This window comes from Ictidomys tridecemlineatus, chromosome 4, assembly GCF_052094955.1.
Source record: "Ictidomys tridecemlineatus isolate mIctTri1 chromosome 4, mIctTri1.hap1, whole genome shotgun sequence".
NCBI lineage: Eukaryota > Metazoa > Chordata > Mammalia > Rodentia > Sciuridae > Ictidomys > Ictidomys tridecemlineatus.
In genome coordinates this window covers 57,308,978-57,329,698 of record NC_135480.1, presented here as the reverse complement: position 1 = coordinate 57,329,698, position 20,721 = coordinate 57,308,978, and the positions used below count along the sequence as shown (strand labels likewise).

General features: G+C 35.9%; 2 pseudogenes; both read left to right on the top strand.

The window, feature by feature from the left end:
• The first annotated feature begins 416 nt into the window (after window positions 1-416).
• On the top strand, window positions 417-1,337 carry LOC101967541 (olfactory receptor 52E8-like; annotated as a pseudogene).
• Window positions 1,338-4,645: 3,308 nt separating this feature from the next.
• Window positions 4,646-9,584, top strand: LOC144376665 (olfactory receptor 52E4-like; annotated as a pseudogene).
• Window positions 9,585-20,721: the final 11,137 nt, after the last annotated feature.

The window sequence follows — 20,721 nt, the reverse complement described above, 5'->3', positions numbered from 1 at the left end:
ATACACGTAAATGACGTCAGACACAATGAAAATTAGCATATGTCAAATTAATCATAGCTGATATATTGTGGTAGTGATCATTATCATCAGTTTTCTTATCCCTTATAATGTTCTTTTCTTGAATAAGAGGGGAGTAAGTACATTTTCTACTCTGAACCCATAATTTTAGAAGAGGTATGGTGCTCATCCTCTTCCATTTCCAGTACAAATAAGGAGTGTCACTGGATTATTTATGAAGAGTCAAAGGAAAGAAAAATAATCAAAGGCCTTTAGAGAAACATATTCCCATTATCAATCCTCTGTTCGTAGCCTTTTATTGTTTTGAATTTTGTAGAGTTCAATGAATTCTGGAGGCAATGCCCAATGGGAACTGGCAGCAATCTTTAGAGCCATGACTGCCCTCAGCCTGCAGGAGAATGTCTTCTGCCAATGCCTCTGAGTCCCACCCTTCCTCTTTCCTGCTCTTGGGAATTCCAGGATTGGAGGCTGCACAGGTCTGGCTTGGTTTTCCTTTTTGTGTCCTGTATCTGATTGCTCTTGTGGGAAACTTTGTCATCCTGTTGTGATCTGGACTGATCCACCAACTTGAGTCTAGTGCCATGCTGTCAGTGATCGACCTGAGTCTCTCTACCTCTGCCATCCCCAAGATGCTGGGCATCTTCTCGTTTAACCTTCAGGAGCTGTGTTTGGGGTGCTGTGTTGCTCAAGTGTTTTTTGTGCACTTTTTCAATCATGGAGAGCATTGTATTTCTGGCTATGGGCTTCAATTGTTATGTGGCTATTTGTAACCCTCTCAGGTACACCACAATCCTCACCAACAGAATCATTGGGGTGATTGCTGTGGCTGTGGTTCTGCAAGCTTGTGCATGATTGCACCTATCATTTTTCTCCTCCTGAGGCTGCCTTACTGTGGACATAGAATCATCCCTCATACCTACTGTGAGCACATGGGAGTGGCACGTCTAGCTTGTGCCAGCATCCATGCCAATGTCTATAATGGTCTAGGGAATATTTCTATCTTGTTCCTGGATGTGCTTCTAATCATCATCTCCTGTGCTAAAATTTTATGCACTGTCTTCCGCCTCCCTTCCCAAGATGCACGCCTGAAGGCTCTCAACACCTGCAGTTCCCATATCTGTGTCATCTTAGACTTCTTTGGCCCAGCTCTTTTCTCCTTCCTCACTCATCGTTTTGGTCATCACATCCCCCAGTATATCCATATTTTCCTGGCTAATCTCTATGTAGTCGTCCCCCCTGTCCTCAACCCAGTCATTTATGGGATCAGAACCAAGCAGATCCAGGAGTGGGTGAAGAGTCTCTTTGCTACAAAAGATTGAATGAGAGTAACTTATTTAGGTTATGGAAGCCAAAGACCTAAGAGACTGAAATTTATGATAAAAAATTAATAAAGAAATGTCTTTTGTCAAATTGACCTTCAATTGTATATACATATTAGATATACATAAATACATATATATGAAATATTGACCACAGTTATTGGATTCGTGTGTTTCTGTGTGAGTGCATATTCTCTATTGAATCCTAACACAGAATATGCCATGTAAGTGTAAGTTTCAAGGAGGAGAACTTGAATTCATTGAGGGAAGAACTTATGATTAGAACTATCTGACTATTGATCTCTTTAAGGTAATAACAAAATTTCCTTCATAGAGATATTTAATTAGAGGTCAAGTTAGGAGTTAAATTAACCAGGATGTAATTTGTCAATATTTACTAAAATTATGATACCGTGTTGACTTGACTTATAATGTAATTCTAGGAATATAATGTAAATTTTACTCACTGAAAGGAGAACTGGAATTTGGGTAGTGATTATTCACATACAGAGGAGGTACCAGGTGTTAGATATGGGGGAGTTTAATCACACATTACAGAGAGAGCAAGAATGAATATTTATTTATTTGTGTACTGGTTTTTAACTGGATGACTTTGAACATCAAAATGTTTAAGAAATAAAGAACACCATTCATGAACTTCAAAAAAAATGTGGGAAAATGGATGGTAACAGAAAACAAATTGTAAATAATCCTAAAAATTTTGGAGTATGGAAAGTTTAATATAATAAGATATATAAAATGGACAAAGTAAATAAATAATAAGTTCATGGCTTTCAAAAATGTCAACAGAAAAGATAATGTTAATTTACAATAAAGAGCATTTTAAAGGAATGAATAATGTAAGTAGAATATTGCTCAAGAAAAGAAAAGATCAAATTGGACTTTGGAAGTCACTATTAACAGCATTTCACTCACTTCTATGACAATCCTAGTGATTTCTATTAACTTAACATAAAACAAATATTTTTTAAATGTTATTAATGAGGATCATCCAATTTCAGTGAGAAGAGTTAATATTGAGGTAATTGTTAAAAATACTGTGTCCAAAAGATTTTATAATCATCAAAGACAATAATTACCAACCAAAAATCAAATAAAAAGACAACATTAAAATTTTCAAAAGAAAATCAGTGGGATTATAAAAGAACTATGATCATTATACACAATAAATTGGATGTAAGATGAAATTTTTCAGCCATAAACTGGAAAGTAATAATAACCAGTTAGGAATTTTATTTTTTGAAATTGCATTAATTTAAAATAATATTCAATAGGTGAGCTAACAGCATATCATACCTAGATGAAGAGATAAGGAACTGAGAGTTATCAAAATAACATCTATAATAATTCCTAGAGAAATAACTTGGTAGAAAATATGAAAAACAATAGATATTTAGAAAACAATCAAGTTATATATATATATATATATATATATATGTATATATATATATATACATATATATATATATACACATATACATGGGTCATAAAGGAGTTAAAATATAGGTTAGAATCAATATTTTTAAATGAAGATTATAAAATTTATTAAAGAAATCAAGCCAAAAATTTAAAACATGATTTATTAAAAAAAAAAACTCACCTAAGAGGGTCAAAGTAAAACCACTGGGAAATAGATAAAGAGAAAATGTCAAAACAGTCAAAGGGGTTGAGGGGAATATCTTCAATGAAGCAATAAGAAAACTAACAGCAAATATCTTTTTTAAAAACTATGAAATCAAGAAAATGGTACAATATTTTCAAAACTATAGTGGAAAAATGAACTGCCAACCTAAATTTCTATGCCCAAGAATATATCTTCTTAGGCGTATAGAAATCCAAGTTGGAAGTTTATTTTTCTACTATATTTTTCAATAGCACTATGAAACATGATAAGTCCAACAACTGATGTTTTGGACTTTTCAACTCAAAGTATAAATTTAAGGTAAACCAGGTAAACAATGTGGAACAATCAATAATTTTTAAATCCTCTTGAGTTATGTGTTGAATATAATAAATATTTCTGAGAGTTTATTTGTTTTCATTTACAAATTATAACATAGATTCAAAAGATAAGAGCCAGACCATCTTAAAGAACTTTTTAGGGTTTATACTATTACAGTCCCAAATCCATTCTATAGCTTCACTAACCAGAGTTGTGGGATATGTGTACAAGACCAGGCAACTGGTGGAACAGTTTAGTACAGAACAAACACATCCACATACACACATGATTTAGGACAGACAGCACTGCAAATGCCCAATAATGCATAGTGTTTTTATAGATGGGACAGAGCCAAATGAGAAGCCAATTTAGATCCATGGGATAATGACTTGCCCTTGAATCACTGCCCTTTCAACATGATGTTTAACATTTTCCCATCAAGAGATGAGCTTATTTCCCTACCCCTTGAGTTTGGGCAGGAATATAACTTCTTTTGAAATCAGTAAATGTGATGCAAACAAAGGCTTAAAAAGAGCTTGTGAATTGGAGTTTCTTGCTGTAGCACTTGAAACCCCAAGATTGTTATGAGTGAGTCCTAGTTGACTTGCTGACCTGTAAAGGGCAATGAGGAAGAGCTCAGCATTCAGCTCTCAAATCTCTGGGGAAGTTAGATGAAACTGTCTTCCACCATCCAGCCAAACTATGACTTGACTTATAGCAAATGCTGGAAGAGATAAAGTGAGAGAGCCTAGACTGAAATAATTTCTCATCCAACCCTAAGAATCTTGAACCAAAAGGGTTGTATGTTTTTTTCTCATGTGTGGAAGACTGAAGAAAAGAAAAGAAAAGAAGTCTCATGAAAATTGAAGAAGGGGATCAGGAGGAAAGAAGATAAAGGGGAAGGAATGTACTAGAAAATAAAATTGATCAAGTTATATTATGTGTACTCTGAATATGTCACAATGTATCCCACTATTATGTATAATTATGATACACCGATAAAAATTAAAAATAGTTTTTTTAAAAAAGAAAATATGTTAAAAAAGAATTACTCTTTTTAAGCAACTAACTTTACAGAAGTTTTTTTGTTTGGTTTGGTTTGGTTTTTTGTTTTTGTTTTTGTTTTTTTATGTCACTAAAGTTAAATGATGTAACAGAATGCAAAATGCAAACACCATGAGGCAAAAGTTTGGTTCATTGATCACATTACATAATCCTCCCTGATGGCACCCAACCAAGGAGATATGAAGGTTTCCTATATAGGACACAAGTAAGATGGAGATGGTGATGAAAACAGTTATCATCCTTGTGTAAACCATAGTAAGCCTTCATAGCTGCCTACAAGATGGGGTACAGCAAGAGTTAAATTAACCAGGATGTAATTTGTCAATATTTAGTAAAAATGTGGTACCATTCTGACTTATATTGTAATTCTAGGAATATAATATAAATTTTACTCATGTATATAAGAAGTCCTAACAAACACAAAATTTTCATCATAGTTTAAAGTAAAACTAACAAGAGTTATATTGGTAAAATATTCAACAAAGCAGCAGTGCATTGGACTTCAAAATCTTCAAGGAAGTAGGAATATTGACTGTATTGTGTCATGAGTATCAAAGTAGATTTGATTATTAGAGATAAGGAGTGGATATTATTCCAGTGGTATCAATGAGAATAAATGAGAAGCCTTCCTCGAGGTTTTTCCATGTGAGGAGTTATAGTGGAAAAACATCCAATCCCTAAAAAGTTTTCAGAGAAGCAGTGTCCTCAAGGAATAGCCGGCGTTCTGTCTCACAAGTAAAATCAATAGAACATCAAAATGGTTTAAGGCAAAAATCATACTGCTGTTCATGAAAATTTGATTCCATAAGTCATAGTGGAATAATTTTTGGTATAGGACCAGATTACAATATATACAATCATATGGTGTTATTACCCTCAGGTCTGGAATTTTCATATTCCAAGAATAATGTTATTCAATATGCCTGAGACTTCTAACATTTAAGGTATTACACTAGATAAGGTGAGTTAAACACCACTGTAATAACAGTCCACTAAAATAATGGGAAAGATAGAAAACATTAAATTCAATTACACATGCCCATGTTATGATAATGTTTTACACTGATATGAAAATACAAGAGATCCAGAGATCATATCCATTTGGCTGATATGGAAGAATAACATTGGTTATTGAGAAACAGTTGAAAGGAAGTGGAAATAAGTAGTAGTTATGTTGTATGTAGGACTTTCAGTCATCAAAAAAAAAGGATATGCATTATGAAGTTAAGATGTACAACTAAAGTTTAAAAGGATGATTGAGTACTGAGAAAAGGACTTTGGCAACAACAGTGCTTATTGTATCCTAAAATATCCATAGTATATCACGGACATAGTAGAGGTCATAGGAAGAAATTTTAAGCATAGACTGAATAGAGTTAGGCTCAATAGGGGAAAACAAATGGGGATACATTAGGGAAGAAGGGCTCAATGAGGGGAGAGCAGGAAAATAGTACATAATCTTCTCATTAATTAAAATGAATGAAATGAACAAGAGAATGTAGTGGATTAAGCCAGAATCTCTTCTGGACCACAGATATTGCCATCTCTATGGTAACAACTCAAAAAAGACTAAACTTAGAAGAAAAAAAAAACAGCTGAATAATTCCATTGTCCATCAGTCCCTTTCACGCTCTAGTTGGGAAAATCAGAATCCATGGCCTGCCTTGGTGTCACCATCAGGACCATTTCACCACGTCTAGGAAGGGAGACCCTCAAGACACACTTCTGTGCTCTGGCTTAAAAATACAATATCATGGATTTCTTAGGAAAATGTAGATGTTTTTCCACCATCAACCAAAAGAGCTAAACATATGTTTTTCTGGAGACTTTATGTTCACCATAGTTATAAACTGGGAAGGAGACTTGCTGGCTTGAAAGAAGCTGAAGCCTTTATCTGAAGGCATGCCCTCTGCCAATAAACAGAGCTGCCCCCATCAGGTCTCATGTGCTGCCACAGACTCTACAGGGTCTGTTTGAAAGTTCTACTCCTTCTTCATCCTTTGAATCCTCAATTGTGACAGTAGACAAACTAAATCTGAATTTATAAATTTCCATTAAACAAAACAGAACAGTTGCCAAGGGCAGTTTCCTAAGATGTCATACTTTGAAGACTTTATAGTATGAATTTAATATTTTCAGGGTTCCTGAGAGAGGCTGACTCAACATCATCTCCCAGACTCCCCAGATCAGAATATTTCCATTCCTCACATTCCATGCCACATCTCCTGCCCTGCACTTAGGTACAGTGTTTCTCAGCAGATGCACCAGTGTGGGGACAAAGAGTTAGAGAGACTTAATAACCCTTGTCCATGTTTCTACCCAGAGGATTCCAAAGACTAAACTCAGGGATTCTGGGACATTCCTTAGGTTCACTGTAAAGTTTTTCTCTCTGTGACCAGGTAGGCTTGGGGCACAGAGACTTGAAGAGGCTCCCAAGCACCATCTTTAAGAACCTGGGTCATGTTGCAAATATGCTCCAAGTGAGAGCTGAGAAAAGGAATGTGAGAGGTAAAATGCTTGAACAGGGCAGGCGAGATGCTACAAAGAGGAGAAGGAAAGGACAAATGAAAGAAAAAGACAGGAGCCTCCCTTTTGCCAAACAGTTATCCCAAGTGCCATTATCTTCACCAACAAATGCATTAGAGCATGTAGGATTGTACAGCGTCCACAGCTGAGGACTGTGGCATACCAACGAGTAACACGTATATACAGAATTTCTTTTTTATTTTTGCCCTTTATCTCCATTTCTATCATTTTCCCTCTCTTTCTTTCTATTATACACCACCCACTGGCCAACACACATACCAATATCAGGTACCCAGTACACTTGCTCTAGACAGATGCCACAAATATAATCATATTGACACGAACTGTCTAAAATAATGAAAATTGCTCAGACTAGCAAATTTACATATTACAGGGGGAAAGGCCAGCAACTAAACTCACTCTGGTTTATATAAGACAGAAAGACACCCCTATAGGACACTGTCATATATTTGAGTTGGGGGTGGAATGGTGATTAATGTCAATTTCCAAATGGAATGACAAATATTTGGTCTGCACTATGTTCTTCAAGTTTTATTAACTTTATGAAACCAATTCCAAGCCTTTATCTGTATAAATCAATACCACTGCTACAGCAGCCAAACTGAGCCTGCCTCCCTAACCTCTTTCATGACTCAGTCTTGAAAATGCAGAAATAAACCGTGCACTATACACCTGTAATCTCAACAGCTCAGGAGGCTGAGGCAGGAGGGTCATAAGTTAAAAGCCATCCACAGCAACTTAGTGAAGCTCTAAGCAACTTATCAAGATCCTGTCTCAAAATAAAATATAAAATGATCTGGAGATGTGGCTCAGTGTTTAAGCACCCCTGGATTCAATCCCCAGTACCAAAAAAAGAAAAAGTGCATAAATAGAGATTATTACCCACACTCATCAACTGCCTTGGTTCCATGGAGTTTAGGAGATTAAAGAAAGAACACAGTTTCCCTCAAAGGAGCAAAGTAGGGTTATGTTAATATTAATAAAGATTTAAAGATAAGTATAAATGCCTGGCCCAACAACACTCTCTCTTTGGTCTCATATGTGTCAATCATCATTCCCACCTCCTTCATACATACCATCTGAGAGTCAAAGATGACTTAATTATGAATGAAGGCCTTTTAAAAAGAAGCCTGTTATTTTTGCTACCACGTGATTTACTGTGTTAATATTGGGGCTAAAGTAAAATATAATATTGGGAGGCATTGATAATATGAATACTATTTTGGAATACTCTGTGAGGTAGTTCCTTGATTTACATTGATCTTATCAGCCATTAAAAAAACGAACAATGTTACTTAGATTTATTGTTTCCAATGTTATGGGAACAGAAACGAATCTGGAAAGTGAAAGAAATTTGCCTAAAAGTTTCCAGAAAGCAAATGATACAGCAAGATTTAAGCCATTTTCAGTTTGAATGGGTTCAAAGTACCAACACTCTTAATAGCATACTAGAGTCAGAGAAATAGACTAGTCACCACGGACTCAGTGATCTTAGCATTGGTGGACAGTAGAAGGGTAAGATCTTCAACTATTATAAATCTGGATTTTGAAATGGACTGTAGGGCTGGGATCTTTGTACCCGTCTAAAGCAGGATGAATGTGTCACTATGCCTTCCAGAAATAATCTTCTGGATCACACTGTCTGCCATTGTTTGTGGCTCACAACTACATCAGGAAGGAGGCAAGCACCCTGGTCTAAACTGCCACAGGGTAAGTGTCCAGATATGTGGTGAAAGATTGGTCTCCTATGCCACTCCCCTGGAAACTTCTTCCTCTGCTAGTGAAGGGTCATACTGTAAATCTCCACCCTGAAGATGGGACTGACTCTGAACTTAAATTCCATGACCTATCACCCTAGCTATTTCCTCAGACTAGTCCAAGTTTTACAAGCAGCTTCTCTCTGATTTCTCAGTCTGGCTTCTTTCCCACAATACTGGAAAATATTGTGCCCTCCCTCAAACATGTACAATACTCTCCAGTTTCCCCAAAATGCTGGGCATCATCTGGTTCAATCTCCAAGAGATCAGTTTGGGGGGTTGCCTTGCTTAGATGTTCTTTATCCACAAGTTCACTGGCATGGAGACTGTTTTGCTGGTGATCATCTGCAATCCTCTCCACTACATGGCAATCCTCACCAATAAAACCATCAGCATTCTAGCCTCTGTTGTCATTGGAAGAAATTTAATTCTTGTAAATCCAATTCTTGTAAACCCATTTGTATTTCTCATTCTGCGACTGCCCTTCTGTGGGAATCACATCATGCCTCATACATGCTGTGAGCACATGGGTCTTTCCCGACTGGCCTGTGCCCCATCAAGGTCAACATAATCTATGGGCTTATGGTGATTCCTAATATTATTGTGGATGTGATCCTGATTGCCTCTTCCTATGTGCTTATCCTCCGAGCTGACTTCCGTCTTCCCTCTCAAGACGCACGACTAAAGGCTCTCAATACTTGTGGTTCCCATGTCTGTGTCATGCTCTGCTTTTACACACCAGCCTTTTTTTCTTTTATGACTCATCGCTTTGGCCATAACATTCCCCAGTACATCCATATTCTTTTGGCTAATCTATATGTGGTCATCCCACCTGCCCTTAACCCTGTCATTTATGGTGTTAGGACCAAGCAGATCCGAGAGTGTGTTGTAAAGATATTTGTACAAAAAGAATAATTCTATATAAAGTTTGGGTAAACATATCTATATGCAATTCAAGTTATAATAATTTAGCTCCATTTTAAATATTTTATACCATCAGTTTTGGGTTTACATCTTTCATTTGTATTGGAAGTGGTTTATTTTTTTTCTTTCTTATTGGTTGTTCAAAACATTACAAAGCTCTTGACATATCATATTTCATACATTAGATTCAAGTGGGTTATGAACTCCCAGTTTTACCCCAAATACAGATTGCAGAATCACATCGGTTACACATCCACATTATTACATAATGCGATATTAGTAACTGTGGAAGTGGTTTAGTATTAACAGCAAAACTTCTTTTGCTGCCCGTTCTCCTCATTTCCTTCCCATATCTGGACAAAAGTAAAAAAGACTAATAGAGAAGATTCTGGAGGTGTCAGTAGCCTTGAAATATGACTCTCTCCATTTCTCCATATATCTTCTCATGCAGTAAACTTGTATCCCAGAAGAGAACAGATCTAACAATATTTTAGATGAAGAAATAAGGTTCAGTCTATGGGATAAATGCAATGTCTGGATGAAATCATCTAATGCTCCAATTTTCTATCCTTAACAGAGATACCAAATTTTATCTTCATCTCTAGAATCTTTGATTTATTTTTATTTTAATGTTATGTCTTATTCTTACTCTGATTTCCAATATTCAGTCCTATTTCCATACTCTAGATCTGAGAATGGTGTCTTTGCTTTAAAATAAGTCAAAGGAGCACTGAACCGAAATTTGTGACTGACTATAGAACTCTTGCTTAAAACTCACAAGTGTCCTTCATGTCCAGTACTTTGGAAACATTTTCTATAACTGCATGACAATATGTAAAATACACAAAAAACATGCCATAAAAGTTTATTAGGAAATAGGGCAGGTATAACCAAGAAGTTAGAAGAGGAACACTATTCAGTTCCTGTAGACTTGGGCAACTCTTGGCATTAAATTTGACCCCAGCTAATACAATTCCTGTAGCCCATAGCCCTTGTGAAATTTCCATATCTGTGCATGGGTTATAATTTGGTTTGAGGGTTTTTGTTGTTGTTGTTTTGTTTTGCATGTGTTTGTATTGATTTACTACCTCCACTTCAAATTTCTAAAATTTTGATAGGAACATCAATTTTTAAAGATGGAAATATATTTAACCTTATCTATCCCATTATCTTATGAGTAAAAAGGCTGAGGTCAAAAGAAACACAAGAGCTAATGTACACAAAAGAGATAATATCACATTCATCTTTAATATCGTTTTCACATACAATAGAAGGAAGATCACTCAGATAAATTCGTTTGTTCAGAAATTCCTAACTCTTATAGAAGATTTGAGTAAAAAATATTCTATGTAAATATGTGAGGTCACACCATGGCCCTTAGGTAGAGATATCTAGAAAAATGGAAAACAGAAAGTAGCCTAGAGTTGCTGTTGATAATGAAGAGCCAGACTCAAGAATTTCTGTGTGGGAGCAATAGATCACTAATAAATAGTGACTGAACTTGATCTTGTCTTTCTCACTGTGGTCCACAGTACTGAGTGGTGAGCATCCTGATCCATATCTATAACACACACAAACATGCTAAATAAAAGGGATTCTTCTTTCAGTGATATTAAGAAGTCTGTAGCATGTGTAAGGCAATTTTCCAGTTAAATGTATTTATGGAAATGTGAAAAGCTTAAACATAATAGTGCATACAGTGTGGATTGAAGCACATAGTAATGCTGGCTCTGAAGTGGTTCATAATCAAACTGCAATACCAAATTTACACCTGGGGATGTAGCAGAGTGATAGAGAATCTGTCTAGCTTAAGCAAAGCATTGAATTCAATCCCTAGTACACCAGGGGGAAAAGAAAGAAAATGCTTAGACCAAGCTAAGCAGAGTCCCTGATCTGGGTTTTCTTGTCAGGAAAACTTTTTGTGCTTTAGAGTAGCTTCCTCAAAATTTTAGAAGTCCACATCTGGTGCATGATAACAACAAGGCTCTCTGGGGTGTATGCCCTGACCCTGAATCAAACATAGAAGTCCAATTCTCCTCCTTAGAGAACTCTGTTACTATCTTTTTCCTATAACCACCAGCTTGCGGAGTTTCCCATTTTCCCCAAGAAGTTCTGTGATTTCTGCCTTTTGGGCTGTCCTGTGTTCTCCTGGCTGGGACTTGGCTTCAAGAGAATGGTTTGGTGACCAGATGAGATTCCCTCTTGATAGTATAGTTTTCTTTCATGAAATCACACAAGATGAGGCCACCATAAGGTGTTGACATGCTAATAGGGTGATTCTTAGATCAGACCCAAGATGTAGTCAAGACTCTGGTTTACCAAAGTTTCACCGTTGAACCTTGGACTCAAGCCATGTGTTAGGGCTGTATGTTGTATCTCACTCATCTGTTTCCAAAAGCAAACACTGCCTTCTATCTTTAATGCTCATGGCGGCAGAGAGAACAGAAGAAATTACCATCCCCCGACCAACAACCCTGGCACCAGGATGTAGAGTGGTCATTCCAACCCCTGCAGCAGTTTCCACATAACCTGTCAGGCATTTGCACAGAAGTGGCTGCATTAGCCTTTTTTTATGTACCAAGGATTGAACCCAGGGATGCCATGCTACTGCAAAGTCTTTGAGATCATTATTCTGCAATGCCACCATGTACTTCCAATCTATGTCCTGATTGACCCTCTGTGTATGGAGGAGACTGTTAATCCCACCCTGCCCCACAACACATCACCCCCTACTCCAGCTGGTGGCACTATGCGAACAGAAGCATTATGGTCAACATTAAAACAGATCCCCTAGAAATGCAGAAACCAGAGTCTACATAGTTCAAGTGGTGGAAAGATATTTTGCTACAGTTATGCTATAAAGTTCCTAACAAAAAATTAACATGAACAGTAAAAATGATCATTCACATTTGAGAGGGAGCATAGGAGGAATAGACAAACTCTAGATAGAATAGAGGGGTGGGAGGGGAAGGGAAGGGGCAGGGGGTTAGAAATGATGGTGGAATGTGATGATCATTATTATTCAAAGTACAGGTATGAAGACACGAATTGGTGTGAATATACTATGTATACAACCAGAGATATGAAAAATTGTGCTATATATGTGTAATAAGAATTATAATGCATTCCGCTGTCATATATATATATAATAAAGAAAGATTGCTATGGTTAAGTCTGGTATTTGTTGTCAACACCAATGAAGCACTAAAAGAAACTTTGAGCCAGGCATGATGGCATGTGCCTGTAACCCTAGTGGCTTGGGAAACTGAGGCAGGAGGATCCCAAGTTCAAAGCCAGCTTCAGCAACTTACTGATGCCTGAACCAAGTTATTTTTTATAATGAGACCCTGTCTAATAATAAAAAATAAAAATGAACTAGAGATATGGCTCAATTATTAAGCACCACTTTAATTAGCACTAAAATTTAATTAATTGATTGATATAATTAAGTTTAAATATAGGAATCTACAGAAAAAGTTTAAGACTGCTTTGTCAGTATTAGTCAGGTCTCCAGGGAAAAAAAGTTGACAAATTCAACTTGAGCCCTAAACTTGCCCAAGTATGTGAACATTTTAGGGAAACCACAAGGGACATTAGGGACAGTAATTGTAGGATATTAACAGCTCCTGGCTGGAAAAGGGGCAGGGGTTCCTGGAATCTAGAGCCCAAGAGAGCATTCTGGAAAAACCTAAATGTCAGGAATCGAGATGGATTGTGAGGCCTGTGGGGACACTAAGGACATCGTCAGTGAGGGAGCAGGCAGAACCAGAACAAATATCTTAACCCACAGTCTCCCGCTGCCCTCCTGTTGGCATGTTCCCTTTTCTGAACCCAAACGGATGCCGTCAATCAAAGGAAACTATCACTGAAGTACGTAGTCCTGAGTCCTCAGCAGAGTACACAATATACCTGGAGAGACAAAGGAGGTCACAGACAGCACACTGGCCCAAATACATGAAGAGATGAAGGAAAACAGACTCGAAGACCAGAGTTTTCATATATTCCCTTTCCAATTACTTCTTTGCTCTTTATTTCAGGATTTTTGTCTCTAATACTAGATACTGTGTCCCTTTTTGTTCTGAGTTGTTAGAATAGTTTTGTATTATTTTAGATAATCCAAGAGTTAACTAAAGTGATGTTGATTTAAAAAATCATTCACACTAATACACTTTGAATTCAAATCTAGTATGTTTGCACTGAGGTTGACATGGGAAAAACGAAACAAACCTTGTAATCACCACACATATTACCTGCTTATACTCCTAGGTTTCTCACACAATTTTATAGAATTAATTATACAAGATCCAAAGTGGTGTGAAGAAACAATTGAAATGTTAAGAGTATCCTTTCCTATTAGAGTATTCACAGATATTGAAGAAAACATTGCACTTTCTAAAGCTTTGATGAATGTTGTAATTTAAACACATGAACATAATAATGTATGGTGAGATTATCAAACTTTATAAATAATAACTAAATTATCAGGAAAAGTTACCTATGTCCTTTATATTTGTTTGTTCGTCATAGTTATACAAAGTAGTGGTGTTCATTTTGACAGATTCATAAAAGCATATAACAGTTTAATCCATTGCAATCCCCAGTACTTCCTCTTTCCTGCTTCACATTACTGTATTGCATAAGAAATAAGTGCTTCCTCAGGATAAGATTGTTTTAACCTTGGAGATATACAAGCAAAGATATGCCTAAAATACCTTCAAAGTTTGCAGTTAGCATGATAGCTCACAGAAAAATTCACATTATTTTTTTAAAAACTGTAGTTGATTTGATTATTACATATCCATATTCCTCAAAAGACAAAAAAATTGTTAATTTAGCTTTAATTTATTATCCATTTATTATTATTATTTATTTTATTTAACATCTAATTATTATATTGTCTCAGCAGAAATTCAACAAATGTAGACTCAATTAATCAAGGAGCTTCAGTTTGGCATATGAGCATTACTGACATCTAGTGGTCAAACTAAATGCATTTCTTGAACAAAATAAATGAGGGTCCTTTACATGAGCAATCTAGTGAACTAAAAAGGTAACTGCTATTGGTCCATCTGATATTTAATCTGGTTTTGAACACCAATAAATTCTATTTAAAATAAGTAATAAGAATGTTGTTCATTTCAATAAGTGTATGGATCTGTTTTCAAACACACTGCTACTCTAGCCACATAAATTCTTTCACTTGTTAGAAAAATTATGTGTATTGTCATTGTTATGACTCCCGGGTGTTTTACAGAGAAGCATTAGTTGCAGAGAGGTTAAGAAATGTTTTATCAACTATCAAATTACAGAAAATAGGTCTAAAGTTAAAGTAACCATAAACTATCTCTGATTTCCAAGTGTTAACTTCAAAGATAAAAGTTGCTAAAAATTATAAAAATTGCCAATGTTTGTTTATAAATAAATGCCTAATAGTTTCTGAGAACTTTGTAAGAATTACATTATTATATAGTTACAGAAATCCTATACGTTGACACAATATTTTATCATTTTCCATGTGAGTAAACCAAAACTAGGACTTAGAATGTCACATGAAGTAGATCAAAATCGTAGAAAAAAAATTAGTGGATCAGAAGTTATGTTTTTAATCTGTTCTCTAAACTTATTCCCTTTATATAAATATATATTTATTTTTATGTTTATCTAAATTAATAACATATAGAGAGTTAGAGTCACTAAATGCTCACAGAAATCATGTAATATAATTCTTCAGTTATAAACCTTGAGATATATATAGCTCAAGGTTTGGAAACTAGTTAGAATCATATCTCTGCTACTTATCTATATTTCTGAGTTGACTTTGAGGAGCTTCTGGGTTTTCCTACAGTGCTCTTTTATTGCCTGTGCTGACTCTCTGCCAAAAGTAACTGTTCATTGAGTGAAACATTGGGATTTAAAGAGTTGGTGTGAGGCCACTATTCCACCATTTCTGACTAGACTTATGGGACCTGTTTAGGAGAGAATATTCACTAGAGGTTGCACAGATAGCAAGTGACTGGGAACCAGAAGTCTCTGACTGGAAAACAGAGCTCTGTCCTCTGGGATATGAAAAGCTCTATCCTAGGTCCAGAGACATAACCTGCTTGTGAAGGCTTTTCCCAGGGGACTAGAGTGGCTGTCTATTTTCTTGGTCCTGGCTTGTGAGAACTCAGTCACATTTAGTTTGCAGTCTGTGGCATCCAGTCCTTGAGGAATGACTTCTCAGATTCTGGGCAGAAGTAGGTGAGTCAGCTCCCCTGGTTTTGTTGAAAGAGGGCTCCAGTGACAGTAACCAAAGTGATCCCAGGAGTGGTAGAGCTCCAGTGAATCAGCCAGTGCTTCTGTGGAGGGCCATTTCCAAGGTCTGCAGGAAGAGAGAGAGGAGTCATGTTGAGGATAATCTGGATCAATTGCCACAAAGCAGACACTACACAGAAGCACACAGCAAAACATGCACAGTGACAAACCAGCAATCCAGTTTTTGCAAATACAGGAGCATATGCGTAGACACAAACATTTGAACAGATGCTGTTATATGAGAACACTCATTGTAAGCCACCAGTTGTCATGATTGATGGTTTTTTCTCTAAATCTTTTCATTTCATTGTCACTCGGAAGAGAAGCTCTTAGTAGTCAGTCATTCCAGGAGAAGATTTGTAGCATATTCAAAAATGAAGAATGATGGGTTGCAGGATGGGAAGCCTTTAAGCCTGGGTAGAGAGGTTATTAAATATTCTGCCTCTGAGGATGGAAGCCAGTCACTAGGAAGTTGAACTGGGAAATTGAATGTCTGAAAGGGGAAGAGAGGTTCAGAAAGTTATGGTGGAGAAAACCTTAGACAACATGCATGAAAGTGCATATTAAAATGAAAAAACTACAAAGTATATAAAAGGTGAAAAATATTGCATTAGTAGTGGTCACAATGATGGTATCAGTTTGCAAAAAATGTAGTGACATAGTAGAACTTTATTTTATTTTATTCTGCTGCTGCTAACCTTATTAAATATTCTGAATTTGTCATATATTTAGAATATCAAAGAAATTTTAGAAATAATATTAATAAATAAGTGGATTCTAATAACAGCAGAAATCTTGTTTGAGACCAGGAAGCAAAATACTGCAATGCTAGGATTTAAGCCCCATGAATTTGAGGACTTTGACTAAATGGCTGGTGTACACCTGCATTTGGAGCAGCACCTGCCGCAGCATGCTATAAACGTTTCTCTTATGGAAACTTCTGTACTTTACCTGATGGGGTCAGAAAATGGTAGTAATGATTAAGTTTGAAGAGAATTCTGAATATAGAAGTTGGGAGACTTAAGTGACTAGAAGCAGCTAGAACATGTAACAATTTATAAGGTTTTAGGACGTTGACACATGAGCTGTATTGCATATTAAAAACAATATAATAAATAAATCCATGTGAAATTAACATCAACTCCCACCCACTCATTCTAAGTGCTGTCACAAGGAGTCAATGGGATTTATAAAATATATATACATATAAATATAGAAGATATATATACATATATAAATTTTTGAGGATGTATCTATACATATCCTCAAATCCTTTCCCTTAGTCCCACACAGAGTTCTGCTCCCTTCTCCCTTCTCATAGCATGTGAATCACTGCTTCCGAATCTCAATGATTAATCTCATTAATAATTAAAGTTCATATGTTGATCAACTAGATGCTTTTCAAAAATGAAAAATATGAAGGAATTTTGGTGAAAAGAAATGAATTAGGGGGAGTTGTGGTAAAAGATATCCTGTTATCTCAGTATCAGTAAGAGAAAGAAAAACTGATTGAATAGTAGTTTCTGAAGATTAAGCCTACTAAATTATTTTTAAATTGACCTGCTCTAGAAAACCCCCATCACTAGCAGCAGGGTGCACCATAATATCATCTCCAATCAGATGTCAGTGATAAACATGTAACTGATTTGGCTACATGTATTCATACTTACTTTAATACACGTTCTCAGTGCAAGCAGATTATGGTTTTTCAATTGCAGTTGAATCATGTTACTGAAGCTTAAAGCTTACATTCTTTTCCATTGTTCCTAAGACAAGATAAAAATTCTTGGATTAACCACAAGAGCCTGCATTCTGGTTTTCTACCCCCTCTCATCTCATCGTTTCTGTGCCTTCTTTCTCAGCCAGGATCACACTGACCTTCCATTCCTTCATCTTTGCCTTGTCATTCCTCACCACTCAAATCTTTTCCCATTCTTTCCATAAACTAGATGTTTTTTCTCTCCAACTCACCCTTCCATGTATCCATTCTCATCCTTCTGCTGTCAATTTAGCCAAAGCTCCTCAAGAAATCATTCCCCAAAAGTAATGATCAGGTTAGTTAAGCCTGTAGTGTACAGCAACTCCTCTTTGTAATCCAGTTGCAACTTACTTAAATGATCTGATCAGTGTTGGTCCTCCTCACTAACCTATTGGACCCACAAGAGCAAGACCACTCTGTCTAGCTCCTTGAACATTGATACTGTGTACCCAGTGATTATCTAGTATTTAAGTGCACTTGAATGAAGAATTGACGAGTGTTTAGAACTGAAGAGTGAGGGAATGTAGAGAAGAGGAAAGTACTGAGGATGACTCCAGGGATTCTTTCCTGGGACAATGTGTGTATCACACCATTAAGTATGGTAGAGGAAAAAGGAAAAGAAATGGTTTCAGGGTGGAGATGATCAAGTTGAAATGACCTTTATTAAATAAGATGTTACATCTGTGGAAGTTATTATGTAAGGAGCTGATGAAGCCCGGGGCCATAGTTTGCAACCCCAGAAGATGAAGATTTCACTTGCTTCTGTAATGAATTTGACTTAAAAAGAAAAAAAAAACTATTTTAACATCCAACAGAGGAGAAAGGTTACTTTAGACGTTAAACCTAGAAATATTTTTTTCATTGATAAGAGAATTACTAGAAATTTTTCATTTGCCGAGTTTAACTGTGAAAATGTTACTGAGGTTATTGGGAGTTAATTCACTGTGACGGTGTTAGTGGGCAAATACTAACACCAAAGCTAGTTTAAAACATTAAGGAAACAATACAATTTTCCAATGCTATTTTTTTTCTTTTTAGTTATTTAATAGGTTCCTACTTATGCATAACATTAGAATTTATTTTGACAGAATTATAAATGCATGGAGTACAGTTTGCCAGTACTTACCCTTACCCTCTGCCTCCACCCTCCCCTGTTCCCTTTCCTCTACCCTACTGATCTTTCCATTTATCTACATTCTTTTTATTAGTATCTTGTGGCATAATGGTAAAATTCACTGTAATTTATTCATATGGGTATATTGGAAAGTTAGGTCAGATTCATTCCGTTCTTTTTCCCTTACCCCTACTATCCATTCTCTATCTCAATTTCCTTTTTCCAAAGCAAATATCTTTAGAAAATATAGTTCTTGTAATAAGTATAACCTAAAGGTTAAAAAGAACAACCATTTGATTGAATGTAGCGTATTAAAGAAGAGGACATGAATTTAAAGTCATAGAAAGCTGTGAAAGTATAAAATGAAATATAAATGTTGCTGCTTTTGCTGGTTTTTACCATTGTGTTCCTAATGCAGCCAATTTTAGGTGTTCCGTATTCATTCTTATTTTGCTGATAAGAAAAAATTATTTAGCTTTAGTCTTTAAGTTTTTTCTGCTAAGTTCTTTCTGCAGCTTCTTCATTGAGATAACTAATATTATTGAGATGCATAACCTCTATTTTTATTTAATCTTTATAATTAGCATAGAGAAATTAAACATGTGGTTGGTCTTTCTTGAAGCGTTAGATTGAAGGAAGAATGAAAAACCACATAGGACAATGTGGAAATAGCTCAAAAGAACAAAGATGGTCAGATGTTTCATAACAGTAAAAATGAAAATAGTTAGAAAAACAAAAAGTTGAACATGGATATAAATAGAACTTTCCAAAACTTAGCCAATGGGACACAATAACTATACATGGAATGTCTAAAGATATGTCACTTTCTAGGTACAACTAGCCCAGTCTCTATCTGAATCCCACCTAGAACCCATTCACAGAATATACATTGTCTTTTCTAATAATGTCCTACCTAGACTCATGCACACCTAAGCACCACATCATTTTACAGCTTGCCTCCAAGTCATAGGGGAAATTAAAACATAAGTAGAACACAAGGCACCAGACATCTTCAATTATTATAGTAAACTAGCCTGCAGCCAACTTAGACATATTATTTCCCATCACTATATCAGAAACTAGCTACAAAATTAATATAAACTAGACTGTTCTCAGGTTGAGGTCTTGATCTAACTTTAAAAAGACAGAGACATTGCCAGTGCCACTTCCCAGGCAGTATGAAGGGATTGTCCATTTACATAACATGTCATGAAAAGATAGAATAAATTATAAAAGGCTCTGAAAACTATCTGGTGAATCCAGTGTTTTATGTTCAGCTAAGGAACGTAATGTGGTAAAGGACACAATTTTTTAGTTCTAGGAAGGAACATTGTTTTCTTGAAATTATATAATAACCTCCAGTTGCATCTAAATGTTGTAATTCCATCCCAAGTTCAGATCTAAGTATCAGTTATCCAATCCTCCATTTTTTCTGGATTTTTTCCCAGATAGCCTCTTCATAATTTCTCAGGAATATTTTACAAGAAAATATCATTGCTCAAACCACCAGACAGGTTGGGTTATCATCTCCCCCACAAATACTGTATCATAATCTGATGATATTTTACACAAACATACACACACACACACAATCTCAGTTATTCTTTACATCCTCATTAGTAATTATAATCAACAGTGAGTATTTGCTAATTTAATACCATATGCAGTTTCTTCCTTAGAGACTGACGGGACAAAAGAGATAGAAAGTTCAGGATTGTTGTTATATTTACAAATTTTACACATGGATTTTCTACAGATGAGGTGAATATTTCAAAGAAAATGTATCTGTTAACTGTCCTTGATATTCCCTCTCTAGGTCTCCTCTGCTGTGTTATGGAATTAAAGAATGGATGTCCCATTTCTCCAAGAAATAGGCAACATGCTATGACAGAAGTCAGGGTCTGTCACTGGAAGCACGAAAACTCCTATTAGAAATGTGCATATAACCAATTCCCACCAAC